This window comes from Chrysochloris asiatica, unplaced genomic scaffold (assembly GCF_000296735.1).
Source record: "Chrysochloris asiatica unplaced genomic scaffold, ChrAsi1.0 scaffold00082, whole genome shotgun sequence".
In the NCBI taxonomy this organism is placed as follows: domain Eukaryota; kingdom Metazoa; phylum Chordata; class Mammalia; order Afrosoricida; family Chrysochloridae; genus Chrysochloris; species Chrysochloris asiatica.
The window spans coordinates 6,314,081-6,336,022 of NW_006408600.1; positions in this window are offsets into that span (position 1 = coordinate 6,314,081).

The window sequence follows — 21,942 nt, forward strand, 5'->3', positions numbered from 1 at the left end:
AATATGTCCGAAGTATGAAAGATGAACTTTGGCCATCCTGGCTTCCAAGGAGTACTCTGGCTGTAATTCTTCAACAGAGATTTGTTTGATCTTTTGGCAGCCTATGGTACTTTTACCATAACTGAAATGCATCAATTCTTCTACGGTATTCCTTATTCACTGTCCAACTTTCACATGCATATGAAGTTATTGAAAACACCATGGTTTGGGTCAGCCTTACCTTAGTCTTCAAACTGATATCTTTGCTCTTCAACATTTCAAAGAGATCTTGTGCAGAAGATTTGCCTAATGCAATACGTCATTTGATTTCTTGACCGCTGTGTCCATGAGTGTTGGTGGTTGATCTGAGTAAAATTAAGTCTTTGACAACTTCAATCTTTTCACCATTTATATGGATGTTGTTTATTGATCCAGTTGTAAGGATCTTTGTTTTCTTTATATTGAGATGCAACCCTTGCCAAAGGCTGTAGTCTTTGATCTTCATCAGCAAGTATCTTAAGTCCTCTTCACTTTCAGCAAGCAAGGTTGTATCGTTTGCATATAGCAGGTTGTTAATGAGTCTTCCTCCAATCCTGATGCCAGGTTTTTCTTCATTTAATCCAGCCTCTCAGATTATTTGCTCAGAATACAGACTGAATAAGTAGGGTGAAAGTACACAATCCTGGCACAAACCTTTTGTAATTTTAAGCCATTTGGTGTTTCCTTTTCTGTTCGAACAACTGCCTCTTGGTCTATATACAGGTTCCTCATGAGCACAATTAAGTGTTCTGGAATGCTCATACTTCCCAGTGTTGTCCTTAGCTTGTAATGATCGATACAATGAAAAGATTTTGCATAGTCAATGAAGCACAGGTAAACATCTTTCTGGTATCCTCTACTTTAAGCCAAGAACCACCTGACTCAGCAATGATACCCTATATTCCACGACCTCTTCAGAAACCATTCAGAACCTCTGCAATTTCTCTGTCAATGTTTGTTTGCAGCCATTTTTATATTACCTTTAGTAAAACTTTACTTGCATGGGATATCAATGATATTGTCCGATGATTTCAGCAGTCCCTTGGGTACCTCTTTTTGGAATGGGCACAAATACGGATCTCTTCCAATTAGTTGGCCAGGTAGTTGTCTTCCAAATTTCTTGGCAGAGATGAGTGAGTACCGCCAATGTCCCTTCATTTGTTGAAAGATTTCAATTTGTATTCCATAAATTCCTGGTGCCTTATTCTTTGACAATGACTTCAATGTACCTTGGACTTCTTCTTTCAGGATCATTGTCTGATTATATGCTACCTCTTGAAATGGTTGAACACAGACCATTTCTTATTGGTACAGTGACTCTGTGTATTCCTTCCATCTTCTTTTCTTGCGTTCTACATCACTCAATGATTTGCCCAGAGAATACTTCAATACCTCAAATCAAGGCTTGAATTTTTTTTCTTCAGTTCACTCCACTTGAGAAATGGTGAGAGTGTTCTTTCCTTTTGATTTTCCAACTCCAGATCTTTGAAATTTTTTTTATAATATTTTACTTTGTCTTCTCCAGCTGACTTCTGAAATTTTCTGTTCAGCTTTGTACCTCCTCACTTCTTCCATTTGCTTTAGCATATTTATGCTGGAAAGCACATTTCAGAGTTTCTTCTGTCATCCATGTTGGTCTTTTCCTTCCTGTTGTCTTCTTAATGACATTTTGCTTTCTTCCTGAATAATGTTCCTGATGTCATCCCACAACTCTTCTCATCTTTAGTCTTTGGTGTCTAATGCATCAGATCTATTCTTCACATAATCTCTGAATCATAAATTCAGGTGGGATGTATTCAAGGTCATATTTTGGCTCTCGTGGACATTTTCTTCAACTTCAGCCTGAGTTTTCATATATTCAATTGATGGTCTCTTCCACAGTGTGCCCTTGCCTTGATTGGGCTGATGATATGGAGCTTTTCCACTGTCTCTTTCCACAGATGTGGTCAATTTGATTTCTGTGTATTCTATCTGGTGAGGTCCACGTGTATAGTCATTTTTTATGTTGTTTAAAAACAAGTATTTACAATGAACAAGTCATTGGTCTTGCAAAATTCTATCATGCAATCTCCAGAAACATTTTGACCATGGACTATGAATCTAGGAAAATTAGAAATGGTCCAAAATGAAATGAAACACATAAACATTGATATCCTAGGCATGAGTGAGCTGAAATGGACTGGTACTGGCCATTTTAAATATGAAAATCACATGGTTTACTAGTCTAGGAATGACAAATTGAAGAGGAATGATATCACATTCATCATCAAAAAAGAACACATCAAAATCAATCATGAAGTACAATGTTGTCTGTGATAGGATAATATCCATACACCTATAAGGAAGATCAGTTAATACCACTATTATCCAAATTTACACACTAATAGCTAAAGTCAATGATGATGAAATTGAAGAATTCTACCAACTTATTCAGTCTGAAATTAATTAAACACTCAATCAAGAGTATTGATAATTACTGGCAATTGGAATGCAAAGCCTGGAAACAAAGAAGAAGGATCAGTGGTTGGAAAATAGGGATTTGGTGATAGAAGTGTTGCTGGTTAGTGGTTCAATAAGTTGGAATAAACCTTATGGTAACTAACAATATTACAAGTACCATGGACTGCCAAGAGAAGAAGCAAATCAGTATTGGAATAAATACAGTCAGAATGCTCTTTAGAAGCCAGGATGGCCAGACTTCATCTCTCATACTTTGGACTTATTGTCAGGAGGGACCATTCACTGGTAAAGGACATCATGTTTGATACAGTGGAAAAAAGAAGACCCACAATGAGACAGATTGGCACAGGGGCAGCAGCACTCAGCTCAAGCATAGCAACGATTGTGACTGGTGCAGGACTGGCCAACGTTTCATTCTTTTGTGCATAAAGGTCACTATGATTTGGTGCTGATGTGATGACACCTAACAACAATAATGGTAAAGACAAAATAGTGGTTATAAATACAATTAAATATCCTAGAATTTTAATATTGTTCACAAAAGTGACATACTTTGCTGTTGCTGAGTGCTGTGGAGTCAGTTCTGACTCATAGTAATCCCGCATAGGGTTTCCAAGGAGTGACTGCTGAGCTTGAACCTACGACCTTGCAGTTCAAATTGAGTGTACAGTCCAATACTTATCCTATAGTGCCACACCAGGACTTAATATGTATTATGAATTTTTAAATTTAATAAAGCTTTAAAAAATACTGAGCTGGTGATATCATCCAACATCTTTTATTTCTATGGTGGAATTTAAACAAATACTGTTTCAAAGGTTGATTTTGATAAATGCCTATTTTTCTTGTCAAAATACTTGCTCTGGGGCTTATCAGCTAGGATCGATAGTGCATATCTAAAGAACAAATTAATCAGTCAAAATTGTATGCAATAACATTTTGTACTGTTGGCTACAAAAGAAAGAAAGAAAAAAGGTAACCTCAGCTTTTCGGTTTAAACATGCTTCCTTTTTTAATACCTTCAAAAAGATTTATTTCTATCAAATCTGAAAAAAAGAAAGTATAATGAAATACAGTATAAGTGAAAAAAATATATTTCCACAAAACTCATTTCCAGTATTTCTCTAAGAACAGAAAGCTGAGATGCCTTAGCCTGCATAACTCATCACTGTCCAAGTAACTAGTAGCTGTCCTGAGGCTTGAAAGATGTAGACAACCTTTTTTCTTTTTAAATCTCTTTCACTTCAAAAACTTCAGTACCTAATTAGTATATATCTCTGAACTTCTCGGGTGTAGGTCAGTGCTATGCCTGTGGGAATATATGCTGTAGGTCTGTTGTAAAATAAAACCTGTAGTTTAAAAAGTATCACCTTGCATTACATGGAGGTGAGGTATTGCATTCTCCCTTTCTTCGAGGTTTTCCTCGAAAGGAATGCACACTCCTCTACAGTCTATTCGAAGAAACCTTTAAAAGAAGAGAGAAAGCAAAGAAGAACAATCCAGTTTTCTACCCTGGCTTGAAAGCTTCAGACTAAGAAAGATTCAACCTTAAGACCTGATGTTTTTAAATAATCTCCAATACCTATTTGCACATGTCTATCTGCATTTTTCATACGGAATTTTAGTATAAATTTAGTTGTTTTAGTTCCTGCCTTTTTCATATAGCTTGTGATGAAACTGTCTGCTATGAAGGAAGTATTGCCTCTCCATGACACCCTTCCACTATTCTTTTCTGATTTCTCTGCTGTTATTTTATGAGAAACTCCTAGTGATGCAAAGCTAGTCACCCAACACCTCTCCTGCACATTGAGAAAGCAATACCCCCCATATTAATAGCATTAAGATCACTCTGATATAGTATTACTCCATATGACCTCAGAATTTATGCCTATAACTTACACTATATTATTTTACACTTTTTAATATTGATCTATGACTTTAACATATATGGTTTCCCTCATCCCTATTGAAATAGAAAGTCTTAGCATTTACCACCAGCATTTCTCCTAAATATATAGAACGCTGTAGTGTTTTGCCCAAAGGTTCAGGAAAAAATAACAGTTTATTTTTGTTTTAGTTTTCTTATTCCTGACTGGCTTCTTGCCTTTAGGCAAATTGACCAAAGTACTTAATATATTTGTCCTGTTTTGTTGTTTATAAAATTGAGATAATAATACTGGGCCTGTGAATTCTTATAAACGTTAAATGTGCAACTATTCTTTATAGAAAATGAAATATTCTCCATGTTAGATTAAACTATCTTCAAGTGGTTAAGACTTTCAAAAGAGGTGAGTTTTATTCGAGCATTTACTGTCCTCAAGATTTTCTAATTATTATTACAGAAAATTCATCTACTTTAGGACTTAAAAAATAACAGAATTCAAATAAGAAATGAAAAATATATTTTAAAACATCTTTGGATACATTGATTTTGCACAAATCAGTGCCTGGAGGTGTGGAGTATGTGTTTTGCTGTTTGGTCAATGCTGTTCCCTGCTTATGTCCAGCACATGTGGCACACAGTCCTCTCTTTGGTCCAGTCTGAATGAAGTGCTTCTTGTCTTTCAAAAGTCTTAGGAAAGTAGATTTCTAATCTGTTAAGCTTGAAAAACTGCATCTTTCGCCAATGATGTTAGGTTTAATAGTATACATATTGATTGTAGAGGACTCCTGGTGTGGTACAGTAGGATAAGCTCTGGACTGCTAACCAAAATACTAGCTGTTCAAACCCACCAGCTTCTCCTTGGAAACCTTATGCAGGGTTGCTATGAATCAGAAACAACTCGATGGCACTTAACAACAAGAACAACAGGTCAAAACTGTAAGTTGTTCATTAGTAAGTAGGATGGTGGTGGTGCTTATGTACCTTGGAGTCGGTTCCAACTCATAGCGACCCTGTACAGGGTTTCCAAGGCTGTAAATCTTTACAAGAGCAGAAAGCCTCATCTTTCTCCTGAAGAATAGCTGATAATTTCAAACTGCCGACCTTGTGTTTCGCAGCCTGATTGGTAACCACTATTCTACCAGAGCTCCTTAGCAAGTAGGATAAATGTCCCATATTTTGTATATACACAAGCAATGTATTTTAACTACAATCCTAGCTTTCTTTGCTTTGACTTACTGATAGAATATTAAATGAACATTGTTTAATTATTTTGAATTGAATTCTTCAATTTTGTTAAGTGTTGTTATTAATAATTCGTGTTGTTGTTGTTGTTGTTAAGAGCTGTCAAGTCAGTTCTGACTCATAGTGACCTTGTATAGGGCTTCCGAAGAGCAGCTGGTAAGCTTGAACCACCAACCTTTTGGTTCAAGCCTACCTTGCAGTTCAGCACATTAACCACAACAACAAATCAGGACTCCATTAGTATTATTAATTTTTGTAAGTATTATTAATTTCTTAATGTATTTAAGGAGTCCTGGTATGGTGCTGTGGGATAATGCACTTGAACTCAAGGTCGGTTTGAACGGCCAGGTTGGTAATTCAAACTCACCAGCTGATCCTTGAAAAACCTATACAGGTTTGCTATAAGTGAGAAAGGACTCAGAGACACCTAACAACATCAACAATGTATTCAAGGTATTAGTCCTGGGAAAAACTAAAATTTTAAAAAGATTTAACTTCTATTGTCAATGTTGTTCTTAATCACTGGACTGCTAACTGCAAGGTTGACCGTTCAAACCCACCAGTCGCTTCTTGAAATCCTTATACAGGATCACTATTAGTCAGAACCAGTTGGACAGCACATAACACAAATAGGATAAGTGTTTGCTTTGGAACTGTAAGCTGTTCATTATCAAGTGGAATAAATGTCGCATAGTTTGAGTATACATAAGCAACTTATTGGGAATATAACCCTAGTTTTCTTTATTTTGACTTGCTGATGAAATATAAAATGGACATTGATTGACTGTTTTGACCTGGATTCTTTAATGTTGCTGTTGTTAAGTGTTGTTATTTGTTGTTGTTAAGGATTCTTTATAAATATTACCAATTCTTTGTACTATTAATTTCTTAAAATATTTGTCCTGGGAAATACTAAAATGTGAAAAAGAGATACGGTTTCAACTATCATTGTTGTTGTTATTAAGTGCCGTCGAGTTGGTTCTGGCTCTTAGCAGGCCTGTATAGGATTTCCAAGGAGTGGCTAGTGGGTTTGAATGCCAACCTTGTGGTTAACAGTCCAATGATTACCCTACAGCACTACTCACAGTTATTTGGGGGGAAAAAAAATTACTCCATTTTCCAAAGTACTCATTTATGTTAAAAAATCTATACAGAAACATGTGTGACTTTTTAATTTGCTTATGTTTAAGAATCACTTGCTTCTCCACATTTTAAGAGCATGATTTTAAATAGAAAGTAAAACATGTTATTATATTTCAAAATAGAATACATGAAGAGCTAGCAGAGGAATAAAACATAAATCTATTTGTTTCAATTTAGTACAGTGAACATTTAACTCCATGAGGACAAGAACTGTGTCAGGTTTTATCCACCATTTGTGTACCAGTCCTCTCCCTTCCCCATTTAATAATGTGTTTCGACTCTTTGTCAAAGATCAGCTGACAGTATGTGGATGACTTTACTTCTTGGTTCTCAATTCTATTCCATTGATTTATGTATTTTCCATTGTACCAGTACCAGGATGTTTTGATCACTGTAGCTGTGAGAGGCCTCCAACTTTGTTCTTCTTGTTCATTAAAGCTTTGCTTATCTACTGTCTCTTTTCTTTCCATATAGTTAGTGATCAGTTTTTTCATCTCTTTATAAAAACTGATGTTGGAATCTGGATTGGGATTGCATTATATCTACAGATTGCTTTGGATGGTATCGACGTTTTCACAATGTTCAGTCTTTCTATCCATTAGCATGTATATGATTCCATTTTTGTACCTTTCCTTTGGTTTCTTGTAGTAGTGTTTTGTAGTTTTCTTTGTATAAATCTATTGTTTATCTGATTAGATTTATTCCTAAATATTACATTTTTAAGGGTAGCTAATGTAAATGTTAAGGAACTCTGGTAGTGTGGTGGTTACAAGTCGGGCTGCTACCTCAAGGTCAGCAGTACAAAACTGACAACAGTTCAAAACTACCAGCCATTCTGCAGAGGAAAGATGCGGCTTTCTGCTCCCATAAAGATTTACAGTTTCTGAAACCCTGTACACAGTCGCTGTGAGTCAGAACATGCCAAGGAGATATTAGATCTCAGTGATATCCATGAATTTAATAATAAGTAGAACTATTATATATATAAGGAATCCTAGTCATGAGTAATCTGTACTTGGACTAAGAAGCAGTTATTAGAACAGAACATGGGAACACTGAATGGTTTAAAATTTTAAAAGTGCGTGACAAGTTTGTATTCCTTCACTATACTTATTCAACCTGTATGATGAGCAAATAATCCGAGAAACTGAGTTCTGTGAAGAAAAACGTGGCATCAGGATTGACAGAAGACTCATTAACAACCTGTGATATGGAGATGATACAACCTTGCTTGCTGAAAGTGAAGAAGACTAAAAACATTTACTGAGGAAGATCAAAGAGCACAGCCTTCAGTATGGATTACATCTCAACGTCAAGAAAACAAAAACCCTCAACACTGGACCAATAAACCACATTCTTACCAATGGAGAAAAGATTGAAGTTGTCAAGGACTTCATTCTTCTTGAATCAACTATCAACACTCACAGAAACAGCAGTCAAGAAATCCAACGATGTATTGCATTAGACAAATCTGCTGCACAAGACCTTTTTAAAGTGTTGAAGAGCAAAGATGTCAGCTTGAGGACTAAAGTGGGCCTGACCCAAGCCATGGTATTTTCAATAACCTCTTATGGATGTGAAAGCTGGACAGTGAATAGAAAGACCATAGAAGAATTGATGCTTTTGAGTTATGGTGTTGGAGGAGATTAGTGAAGGTGTCATGGGCCAGCACAAGAACCAATAGATCCATTTTGGAAGAAGTGCAGCCAGAGTGCTCCTTGTTGGCCAGGATGGCCAAATTTCATCTCTCATACTTTGGACATATTGTCAGGAGGGACCAGTCACTAGAGAAGGATATCATGTTTGGTAATATGGAAGGTCAGAGAAAAAGGGAAAGACCACCAATTAGATGGATTGGCCAAGTGGCATTATCGATGGACTCAAGCGTGGCAACAATAGTGAGGTTGGCCCAGGATCGGGCAGTATTTCGTTCTGCTGTGTATAAGGCCACAATGGGTTGGTATTGACTCGATGGCACCTAATAACAACAACAAGTGAAGTACTAGTGTGGTGCTATAGCATAAGTACTGGACTGGTAACCGCAAGGCCGATGGCTTAAACCCACCAGCTACTCCTTGGAAACCCTATACAGGTTCACTATGAGTCAAGCAAACAATGGTTAAGCAATCAGTGGGTAACTGGTCAGAAGTTCAAACCCACTTGCAGCTCACTAGGGGGAAAAAAATCTGGCTATCCAGTCCCATAAAGTAGGAAATCCTGTGGGGCAGTACTACTCTGTCACATAGGGTTGCAATGAGTCAAATCTACTTGGGTGGCAGCAAAGATAAAAAGGATATAGTTCGTGTATGGATCTAAATATCTCATTCAAAATCCTAACTTAATCCCCACTGCTCTGACTGGAGAAAAATCAATTTTTGCCTGGGATCCCTCCAACAGTCATTGGGCCAGTTGGGGACACCGGGTAGGAGGCTTCTCAATTAGGCTATCTACTTTCTCATGATTTTGCACTTGCCTTGTCCTTCTGCTCTGTTAACCTTGGCACGATGCTGCCAGTGTGTTTGTCATGCCACTTTCCACATTTCTGTTGATCAGGATAGAAGTGTACTGTTGTCCCAACACTATGCCATCTGTGTATGGTCTATGTGTTTATGCCTCACAGCTGGACTTACTCTTTCAGGTAGCATCACGTAGCAAAGCCTTTGGTCCCTGGTGATGCAAGTCTTTCAATTTACACAGTAATGTCCTTCTTCAGTCATAATAGGCACTGCCAGGCATGGCCAAGTCAGTCATAGCCTCACGAAATACTAGAAACCCCTTCTCCTTCTAAGATGTCAACCCTACTGCTCAGTTAGGCCCATACTGGTGACTTTCTCTTGGAGTTCTGTTGTATCTTTTTCCAGCTTATCTGCTTTAGAGGAACCCGTCATCTTTCTATCAAATTTGCATTTGCCTGAACCCCAGTTATCATCTGGGATCATGTCCTCCCATAATGAACTCCTTGTCACTTATAATTTACAAATCATAGTCAGGCAGCTGTTTCAGGGTCCCTTGTTTCCATAACAAGGAAGAAGTTCCCAACACATCATATCTGTAGAGAGCATGCAGCATAATCCCATCAGGGTCTTGGTTGCTAATGCCCCTTGCCAGGGTAACAAGAGTTCTATCTCTGATCCGGCCCAAGCCTTCCCAATGCATTGTTATTGTTATTGTTATTGTTAAGTGCCATCAAATCGGTTCTGACTCATACAAACCATATATAGGATTTCTGAGGAGTGATGGGAAAGTTTGAGACGCGGACCTGGTGGTACAAACCTACATTATGGTCAAGTATTTCTCCAACAGCACCACACCAATACATTGTTGTTGTGAAGTTCTGTTGAGTCAGTTCCGACCCATAGCGATCCTGTAGAGGGTTTCCGAGGAGCAGCTAGTGAGCTTGAACCACCGACCTTGCAGTTCAAACGGCTTTGCAGTCTGGTGCATTAACCCACAGCGCCACACCAGGACTCCCCATGCAATACATAGAGTGCGATAAATTCCATAATGAAAGCACACTAAAAGGATGAAAAGTATGCAGAGAATGAAGTTGAATTAGACATTTCCTTGAGAAAGGGGCATGCTAGTGGAGTAATTAGGGTAGACACAATTTCCAGACAAGCAGATAAAGGAAGACAGGGCAGTTCATTCGGAAAATGCAAAATGAAAAAGGCACAGAGGCTAAGAGATCAGAGAGCCAAGAGGATATGATCTGCAGATACTATTATAATACATGGAGAAACAGGAAGTTCAGAGAAAAGGGGGCATGGTTTGAATATATTCAACAGCCACACAGTACAGATATTAAAAAAAAAAAGATTTTTAAATATTTATAACCATTAAGCAGATTATTTATAATACTTTCTAAACATTTTGATATGCTAAATTAAGATGGTTAAAAACTCCTGTATATGTTATGGTCTCACTTGTGAAAAATATGTACATATTTGGATAGAAAAATTAGAATATATTCAAGTCATTTTCTGTGTGTGCTAGAAATATAATTTAATTATTTGTTTCTTAGTTTTATTCTTTTTATGTGGCTCTTATGATACTATTGCTATAAACATGTATTAATTAAGATTTAAATATAATTGTAACAAGAATGTGCAAAAAGGAGATGGGAGAGTTTCCAGGAATAGATATTCTGAAGCTGGAGATCATGGCTAATTTTCACATGAATACATTCACAAAACAAAAAACAATATTTCAATTCTTGTCTAAGAGTCATTATTCTACAATGAGTATTTGTTGACAAGGTAAAAACAATATCAAATAAGCAAAATTATAAATAAGTAAAAAAGTAATTTTGCTTATTTGATATCAAATATCAAATAAGGAGCTCTCTGGTAGCGTAGTGGTTACAAATAGGGCTGCGAACCGCAAGGTCAACAGTTCGAAACTACCAGCTGTTCCGCAGGAGAAAGATGAGGCCTTCTGCTTCCATAAAGATTTACAGCCTTGGAAACCCTGTACAAGGGTCGCTATGAGTCAGAATCGACTCCACAGCACATAACAACAACAACATCAGATAAAATAGATTTACATCAAAACTGACAAATGGAAAAAGTAACAAATTTAGAAAATCAGTGAATTTCTCAGAGTATGAATCGTGATGATGTTCTATAAATTCTGACTACTAAGAAGATGGGGCTAATCTTAACAATAAATTCATCTGAAAGAGTAAGAAAGGAAGAGAGAGAAGGGAGGGACTGACTGGCAGGTAGGGAGGGAATAAAGAACAAAGAAAGAAACTACCCAGGGAAAATACTGAGGATCTAGAAATATTCAGAGGCTGCTTAACAACTAGGAAGAGACTGTCAAAGAGAAATTATCTCTACCATTTTCCCCAAGCCTAAATTGGATTGCTGATCCTTCCTCTTTGCTCCCAACCCTTGCATTCTAATCACCAGTAAAGACCAATATATCTTGATTGCATGTTTGATCAATTTCAGATTGAAGAAGTTGGTCGAATTCTTCTATTTTCATCCTCACTGGCTTTAGTGATTGGTGCATAAATTTGAATAACAGAGGTATTAACTGGGCTTCCCTGTAAGTGTGTGGATATTATCCTATCACAGACAGCATTGTACCTCATGACTGATCTGGATATGTTCTTTTTGACGATGAATGCATCACCATTCCTCTGGACAATATGTCCAAAGTAGGAGAGACGAAGCTTAGCCATCCTGGCCTCCAAGGAGCACTCTGGCTGCACTTCTTCCAAAACAGATCTATTGGTTCCTTTGGCAGTCCATGGCACCCTCAGTATTCTCCTCCAACACCACAACTCAAAGGCATCAATTCTTCTACGATCCTCCTTATTCACTGTCCAGCTTTCGCATCCATATGAGGCTATTGAAAACACAATGGCCTGGGTCAGGCGCACCCTAGTCCTCAAGCTGACATCTCTTGCCTACCATTGTAAAATAGACATTTGATGGGGAGAGAAAGGAATAACCAGAAACATCACAATAGAAAGCTTGTAAGTCTGTCTTCAGCCTATATCTTAAAGGGGCCAGAACTTGCCCGGTGAAAGAGGCTTCCAGTGGAGCCTTTGCATTGTATAAAACCATGTGTGGAATCCTGATCCCCATCCAGAATCTTCTGAGGTGGGAAATTCAACTTGAAAGGGCAAGTAGATTAGCCTGAAGTGGCTAGAAGAACTGAAGATACTTCATGAAAGAAAGACCAGCAGGAAAAATAAAAAATAATAATAGCAGTGCAACTGACTACTACAAGAACAAGCAAGCTGCTCTCCCAGGAGCCATCAAGGCAAGAGTTCATGGCCCCTCAGAGCAAACCCCCTTCCAAGACTAAGACTTAAGGGGAATATATGAGCAGGCATGTTGTCTGGCTGATGACCACATTGGTCACAAATAAGAGGAAGTGAGGGAAAAACAGCAATGAAGTTGTGAGCTGAGTCTGACTACATTCAATAGACTCCTGTACACCCGGGTGGAGACCTGGTTGGCAGCAGTATGGAAAGACCTGGGGACTCCTGGGCCCAGAGACAGTGACATGGACACAGAAGATTATAGCAGAGAGTGAAATATCTAGCTGATATGAAATGAGGGGAGATGCACAAGAACACCCATATTTACAGATAATACTCACTTTACCTGGCTTCAATAGCTGGATGATCAGAACTCGACTAGAAGAAGAAAGAAAAGGAAAAAAAGAGTAATATGCTACAATTTGATGAACTTGACCTATACTTATGGATGTAGTAGCTCAAAAGAGGGTACAAATCTTTACAGCGAGGATCATTCCCACCCACTTGGTACACAGGGTTGACAGGGATGGGCAAATTAGACATTGGCTACCCAAAATGGGGGGGCTACAAAGGCAAAAAGTGACTGGCTTGCAAGCTTTCAAGAGGGAGCCTAGTTTCAGAGGGGAAGGGGAAGGTAGACTCTCCATTGAGTGGTTTCCAATCTGTCTGCACCGGACGGGGCTGGTGAAAGGAGATGGGGATAAGACTCTTGTGGTACAACAGTGAATAATTGCTATCCGGACAGACTGTGAGGGTGAGAAATGTAAAGGTAGATGTTTTGTTACAAAAAGAGGGGAGTGGTTGATTTTGCAGCCCAGTAGTGGAGGTTCCTGGGACCATCAAGTGAGAAGAGCTGAATGCGGGACCCTACCCAGAGAAACAGTGAAGCCATAAATGGAGGCAGAGATGATGACATGGACAGATGGAGCAACTGGGGACTCTGGACTCAGGAGGGAGAGGGTCTGTGTGCTGATGGCCAGGGGGCAGGCTTGTGGAGTGGACCCTTTGGTTGTTTGATGATGCATGGATGGGACTGTAATCATTGTAATGAAATGAAAAAGATAGAATGAATGTAAAGCAGGTATTCTATGTAAAAAACCACTCAATTCACAATAAAAACTTAAAAAAAATAAAATAAAAAGCAGCCTCTGAAAACCTTATGGAGCACAATTCCACTCTGGCACACATGGAGTCACTATGAGTTAGTGTAAACTCCATTATCAACTGGTTTCGTTTTTGGTGTTTTTGACTGAAATCTTGTGAAAATTCTGTTAAGCCTTCTCTTAGACTCACGGCACTTAACAACAACAACTTCTCTCAGAGGAAATAACAAAAGAATTTATGGTGGGCTGGGGTAGGAAATAAAATCCTAAAGTTATTTACTCAGTTTTCTGAAGTTTTAACACAAGGAATGGGGTGATAATAGTGCACACATGCCACACATTTGTCAGGTTAATGGGTAGACTCCAAAGGTAAAACACCACTAATTTCCATAACTCAGGGAGTGTAGAGATTTGTGCCCTTGTATTAACTCAAAAATAACTACTACTTTGAGATCAGAAGTTCAGAGATTAGTACGCCTCTCAAATTTAGTCAGTAAAGACTCTTTATCCAATTTCAACATCTGACTTTTTTCCAGCATGCAGTCATGTGCCCTACAAAGAACATTTGATACCAAAAAAAGCATCTTAGAACTGACAAATTAAAGAGATCTTATCCATGTTACAAAATCATTGCCTGAGATTAAACACAGTTTACATAATGCACTTTAAATTACTTTATTTTTACAAATCCATATACAATGCTATGGAAGCATTTGTACAAGCCAAGTAAATTTTATCTGTAAAATTAAATAAGTAAGTACATTGTCATTGATGTCAATATGCAATGTCGCCTCTTTAAGTCTAAAATTCAGTGTTTTGTGTTTAGGAAAAGAGATCGTTGAAACAGTGAAATACAACAAAGATTAAATTATTATTTACGTACTAGTGAAAGAAAAAAAGATGCAATCGAGTTTGGTAGTCAGAACAAAAATAAAACATAAAGTTCACGACATCTACTAGTCAAGGTTCCAGTCTAAAGGATACAAAGAACATGACAGTTCTCTGGCACTCCACAGATGCTTTCATAGTATTAAATGGTAAATTTTTCTCAGTTAAGAATCAAACAAACAAAAAACAAAACAAAAAAACAACAACAAAAAAACCCACCTCAGATATATAGGTTCTTATACTCATAAGGAAATCACAAACCTTTAGGTTTCTTCAATAGTTTAAAACCCTACAGAATCTACCTCATAATTTAATTTAGACACAGACAGTTAACAGTACAAAAATAAGAAACTAAATAACTATTTTCTACCCTTCTTTCTCCTTTTCCTTTTTTTTTCCCTGTTGTTTTCTATTTAAAATTGAAGCCCTTCTTGAAACTATAAAAGTGGGACTGTACAAAGTTTGCTTGTGTCTGGTTTCAAAGATGGCCTTTTTTTCTTTTCTTTTTTTTTTTATGCACAAAATGTCTGCCAAGCCTGAAAATGATGCAGATCAAGTTTCTATGTCTGTTAGGTGGCGCTTACCAAGCAGTCTGGCTATGGTCAGGGATTTTTCAACTGCTCACTGTGGTGGAATTACAGTAGGGGGTTAGGGGTGGGGTGAGTAGGAGGGAGTCTTTGTCCCTGCTGCATTTAAAATTACATCTAATCTTATCAAGGCACTCGTCATTGTTTCTGGCGGCCAGGAGCAGGTACAGTACTGCTTTTGTTCAAGTCAGTGGCTTTGCTGAATAAAGTTGAGGAAAAAGCCAAGACTAAATAATATTCTTTCAGAGCCTCATGTGCTGATTGAAAAAATGCTTTGAAAGAAAACGAGGGAGAGAGAAAGTGGGGGTGGGAAGTGAGACAGGTAAAGTCACAATAGAAAAGTATCAGTGTAGTAAGAAAAAAAAGCATAGACTTAAGGATTAGGAAGAAAAAAAACTAACTGTAACAGAAAGAAAAATTGCTGAAAAATACTTTAATTCTTAGCCTCTAGAATGTCTCCTTTGGTATAATATAATCATATTATTTCTATTTCTTCTATTTGAAAAAATTGAAACCTAAAGCAAAGCTACTCTTCTGTTAATGGCACACAGTCACAAAGTGAATTCCTCTTGTGCAAATAAATAGTCTTAAATTTGGTTCGGCTGGAGTCTCCCGTTGATGCGCCTGTCCTTTTAAAAAGTTAAAGCATCTGTTGAAGGTCTTTGTCATAATTCTAGTGGATGTGGTAGACCTAAGACAAGTAAGTGGCAATAAATCCAAGCTCAAGAAACTTGCCCTGACCAGCTTTGAACAAAGAAGTGACACTATAACTCTAACAACCAGAACAATATAATTATCAGCAAGAAAAGGGACCCCCAGGTTTCCATGTGTCAATAAAGATTGCAAGTTAATTCAGACAGAAATCATTGGCATTAAGATTAACTGGAGATTCCATTATTGTAATTTGAAAATGAAGATGAAAAGTAGCTTGTTCAAACAGGTTCAGTTTTTAAAATATGATGAATTAACCATAATTACTCATAGACATACTTGCAAAAATAAAGATTTTATCAACTGGTTTAAATCTTATAACTTCAAATTAAATTATGTTAAATTGGGTTTAATAAATTTTCTGAAGCTCAAACAATATTTCTCAACATGTACTTCCTGCAGATTAAAATTCAAAATGATCCAACCTTTTGATCAATAACAATCCTATGGTAACTTGATATTTTACGATTTTCTTTTTAGGTTCCGTGTGTATGAATCATAATGTTTAGTTTTAATACTATGATTAAGAAAGTACTTCAAGGCATGTGTCATGGAAGTGTGCAAATGTAAATTCTGATTAAACACTTTATCATGATTTTCTCTTTATTTGAATTATCTTTTAAGCCAAATAGGCATAACTTTTTTTAGCAATTTTCAGAGTACTTTGAAGAGACTTCTGATATGAAAACTACAATGTATAATATTTTTAAATTGCAAAGGCATATCTTGTGATTTGATGGAACTGTATAAGTAATATCGACTAAAATCAACATTAACATATTTTGATAAGTTAAAATTAAATGCAGATGGTATTTGATGTACTTTGGACTTATATTTTAAATTCTGTAGCTGTCATAGCTCATACTTACATCCATATCTGTGTAGACTTTCAGAGAATTATTTGACTTGTACCTTTTGTGTTATCATTGTTTCGTTGCTAAAATGAATTACAACTGTTTTTATGAGTTTTCTTTAAGTAAAACATACTCAAATATTCTCCTCTATATGTTTTATTATTTGATTGTAAATCTAGTCACCTGTTAAAAATAGTAAAATGTCATTTACTTCAATGAATCATTCTTTACTATAGAATCTGGTATAAACTAAGTTTGTGCATTTAATTTTGCATTCACTTCAATTTGTCAGAAAACTTTATCACCTTTGATACCATCAATAAAACAAAAGTCACTCATTGTTGATGTCCTATTATCTTATTATAAAACTCAAGAAGTGAGCATGCATGCTATATTTATAAAACTAAATTTATTAAATATTTAGTCAATAAATTTCTAAATGATTTCAAAATGTATTTATTTTTTTAACTATTTATTGACCCCTTAAAATGTCCTTTTCTTACGTGACTTTTATTCTTGATGTCTTCTTCTTCTGCTCCTGAAAGCCCTCATATAACCCTGTAATATTAGAATATTGTTTCAATATTCAACACTATTGTTTTAATTCACATGAGGTATGAAATCATGATTTTTAACTGCTCATCATACTAAAGACATCCCCACTGTTAATGTTTTTACAGAATGGCAAAGGCATTGGATATTACTTTTTATTTCCTGGCTGAATTTCAAATTAGGTAATTACTTTTACTTTCCTTAAATCATTTTTGTAATTTGTATAGAATACATTACATTTCATTTTCTCTATTCCCTAGACTGCCCTAGTACTTAGTGTTAATGGTAAGCTAGGGCTTGAGGTGGAAAGCAGAAAATGGGGAAGAAGGATGAGTAAGGGCTCCTAAAAATAAGGATTGGGGAAGAAAAATCTTCCCTCTGGTTGTTGTTAATTCCACTCTTTTGCAAACCTGAAGTAGCCTCTTCTCTTTCATTATTCTCTTGTTCCTGAGATATCCTCACTACTCCTCTCAGATATCCTCACTACTAAAGCTAAATGCAGTAGAGGGCTGCAGTGTGCTAGAATATAGTGTAGCCAAGGAAAACTAGGGAAATAATTTCACTTTGTGTTTTTCAACCTCTAGTTTAACCTACGGTTTTCCATGTGCCTTTAACTATGTGTAGCAGTATTATATATCATTTAGTGAGCTACATCTGATCATCATTGATTGTGAAAATTAAAAAACTAGCACACAGGAAGATGAACTGCATTTATAAAGAGCTATAGACTTGGTGTGGTGCTGTAAAATAAGCACTGGATTTCAAACCACAAGGTTGGTGGTTCAGACTCACCAGCTACTCCTCATAAACCCTATACAGGGTGACTGTGAGTCAAAATCGACTTGACAGCGCTTTACATCAACAACAGCATAGACGATCAGTGACATCACCCTCACTGAAAATTAGAACCGAGGTTTTAAGAAATATTCTAGTTATTTGATTGTCTTAAAGTTTGAAAAATAAATAGCAGATTTCCCATTTAAAATAACCTATTCTTTTCTCCTCAAAACTACCTAAATTATTTGTGTTGGAAATAGCAGCTAATTTTGTTGTCTTTTTAGTTATTAATTCTTATTAACCTTTCATGTACTAAAATAAAAGGGCCATGTTTTCAATGAATATTTCACTGGGGTCTCTATGCTACACACAAGTGCCTCAAATGATAGTAGTTAGAGCAATTCAGACTTAGTAAGTAAATGCAACTTCTCACATTGACTAGAGTGACGTAAAAAAGTACAAGTGAATTCCTTAAAGTTTTTGACTTAATGTTGGAAGAACTCGGACTTTTTTTTTTTTCCTCCCAAACCTGTGTTTGCACTTTCAAAAGTTCTGGGGAAAATGGAATTAAATCATCATGGAATATTAATATTCCTTAACAGTCAATGACAAATTTTCCCAGCATATGTTATAAGTGCCATATCTAGTTGTTGATTTATTTTGCTGCTCCTCCCCCTGACTCAGCCCTCTTTCCCTCAATTCTGAATTAGGAAGACCTTTCTCTATGGTACACAGGAGTTGTCCCAGTCAGCCACAGGTTTCTTCACCACTTCTCCACCATCCCGCTCACATTCTGCCTCCCACAAACTCAAAATCCTCAAAAAGAAAGAAGTTAAAGTGGAGGTTAAGATTCAAGGCCCATAGTAAAGCCCAAGGGTTCTCCCAGGTTTGAGCTCTGTGGCTTGATTAATATTATTTCAGTTGCAACTAGATGAAGCTTTTTAATAATCTTTGGGAAGTGGGCTGGTGCAGGAATCTGCTTACTCTACCCCACATATGGAAAAACAGAGTCTGAGTTACCACTAAGCAATTTAGAAATATTTGTTTGTCACATCTCACTCATAAACTGGAAATTCCAAGGAAAAGAAGCAAAATTGCAAATTTAAAAATGCACTAATGCGCAGGCACACTATTAATAGGGTAAGCCTTCCTTCAGAACACTGAATCTCTCAGAACAATTCAAGCTTCCCATAACAAATCCAAGTTTCAAATAATAACTTTCATTACAAAGAGTGTTGTCAAAGACGTCCTCTCATTATGATAGCAAAGGATGAACTAGAAATGGCAAGACCACTAAACTTGGCAGTCTGTGGCTTTAGGTAGAGCTGGAACAATCTTGCGTTCCACATTAACTTTACAGGCATTAGTCTAAAATAACTAATATTCAGTTATGACCAATAATGTAAGGAAAATGTATTGGTGGTTGCACAAATTACTTCAAAACATTTTTCGAGATTTTTTTTTTCTTAAATTTTTATTGTGAATTGAGTGATACTTTACATGGCAGAGCATCGGTTTTACACTCATCCAATCATATTTCATTTAATTACAATGATTACAATCCCCTCCTTGAATCATCATTCAATAGTATTTGCATCAATTCCCTCTGATTTTTTTTTTTCTAATGTACACCAAAAAACTCAGGAATGTGTAATCATTTAAACAATCAACAAATCTGCCTCCTGGCCACCAGCACACAGCCTCTCTCTTTTCATGAGTCTGGAGTCCTCAGCTGCTCTATCTCTCCATCTCTGGTGTCACTGCTTCTCTGGATTGTTGTTGTTAGGTGCCATCGAGTCAGTACCAACTCATAGGGACTCTATGCACAGCAGAACGAAACACTGCCCAATCCTGGGTCAACCTCACTACTGTTGCCACACTTGAGTCCATCGATACTGCCACTTGGCCAATCCATCTCGATGGGGGTCTACCTATTTTTCTCTGACCCTCCACCTTAGCAAACATGATATCCTTCTCCAGTGACTGGTCCTTTCTGACAATATGTCCGAAGTATGAGAGATGAAGTTTGGCCATCTTGGCCTCCAAGAAGCACTCTGACTGCACTTTATGCAAAATGGATCTATTGATTCTTTTGGCAGCCCATGATGCTTTCAATATTCTCCTCCAACACCATAACTCAAAAGCATCAATTCTGCTACGGTCCTCCTTATTCACTGTCCAGCTTTCGCATGCATATGTGGTTAATGAAAATACCATGGCTTGGGTCAGGCGCACCTTAGTCCTCAAGTTGACATCTTTGTTTTTCAACACTTTAAAGAGGTCTTGTGCAGCAGATTTGCCTAAGGCAATATGTCGTTGGATTTCTTGACTATTGCTTCCATGAGTATTGATAGTTGATCCAAGAAGAATGAAGTTCTTAACAACTTCAATCTTTTCTCCATTAATAAGAATGTTTTTTATTGTTCCATTGGTGAGGATTTTTGTTTTCTTTATATTGAGATGTAATCCATACTGAAGGCTGTGCTCTTTGATCTTCATCAGTAAATGTTTTAAGTACTCTTCACTTTCAGCAAGCAAGGTTGTATCGTCTGCATATCATAGGTTGTTGTATCATCTGCATATCGCAGGTTGTTAATAAGTCTTCCTCCAATCCTGATGCCATGTTTTTCTTCATATAACCCAGCTTCTTGGATTATTGGCTCAACATACAGGTTGAATAAGTATGGTGAAAGAATACAACCATGTCACACACCTTTCTTAATTTTAAACCATCCAGAGTTCCCATGTTCTGTTCTAACAACTGCTTCTTGGTCCAGGTACAGATCTCTCATGACCACAATCAAGTGTTCTGGAATACTCATATTTCGCAATGTTATCCATAGCTTGTCATGATCCACACAATTGAAAGCCATTGCATAGTCAATAAAGCACCGGTAAACATCTTTCTGATATTCTCTGCTTTCAGCCAAGATCCATCTGACATAAGCAATGATATCCCTCGTCCCATGGTCTCCTCTGAATCTGGCTGGAACCTCTGGAAGTTCTTTGTCAATATATGCTTGCACCTGTTTCTGCATTACCTTTAGTAAAATTTTGCTCACATGGGATATCAAAGGGATTATCTGATGATTTCCAGATTCTGTTGGATCACCTCTCTTTTGAATGGGCACAAATATGGATATCTTCCAATCAGTCGGCCAGATAGTTGTCTTCCACATTTCATGGCAGAGATGAGTGAGTGCCTCCTATGCTGCCTCACTTTCTTGAAATATTTCAAATTTTATTGCATCAATTCCTGATGCCTTGTTTTTTTGCCAATTCCTTCAATGCACACTTGAAGGACTTCTTCCTTCAGTATCATTGGCTCTTGATCATATGCTACCTCTTGAAAAGATTGAACATTAACTATTTCTTTTTGGTATAATGACTCCATGTATTCCTTCCATCTTCTCTTGATGCTTTCTGCATCACTCAATAATTTTCCCAGAGAATCTTTCAGTAATGAAAGTCGAGGGTTAAATTTTTCTTCAGTTCCCCCAGCTTGAGAAATGCTGTGCGTGTTCTTTATTTTTGCTTTTCTGATTCCAGATCTTTGCACATTTTCTTGAAATATTTGGCTTTATCTTCTCGAGCTTATCTTTGAAATTTTCTGTTCACCTCTTGGACCTCCTCATTTCTTCCATTTGCTTTAGCATCTCTACACTGGAGAGCAAGTTTCCGTGTCTCTTCTGACACCCATTTTGATCTTTTCCTTCTTTCTTGTCTTCTTAATGACTTTTTGCTTTCTTCGTGTATGATGTTCTTGATGTCATCCCACAAATCACCTGGTCTTCAGTCTTTAGTGTTTAATGTATCAAATCTGTTCTTCAGATGATGTCAAAATTCAAGTGGGATATATTAAAGGTCATATTTTGGCTCTCGTGGACTTGTTTTCATTTTCTTCAGTTTCAGTTTGAATTTGCATATGAGTAATCGATGGTCTGTTCGA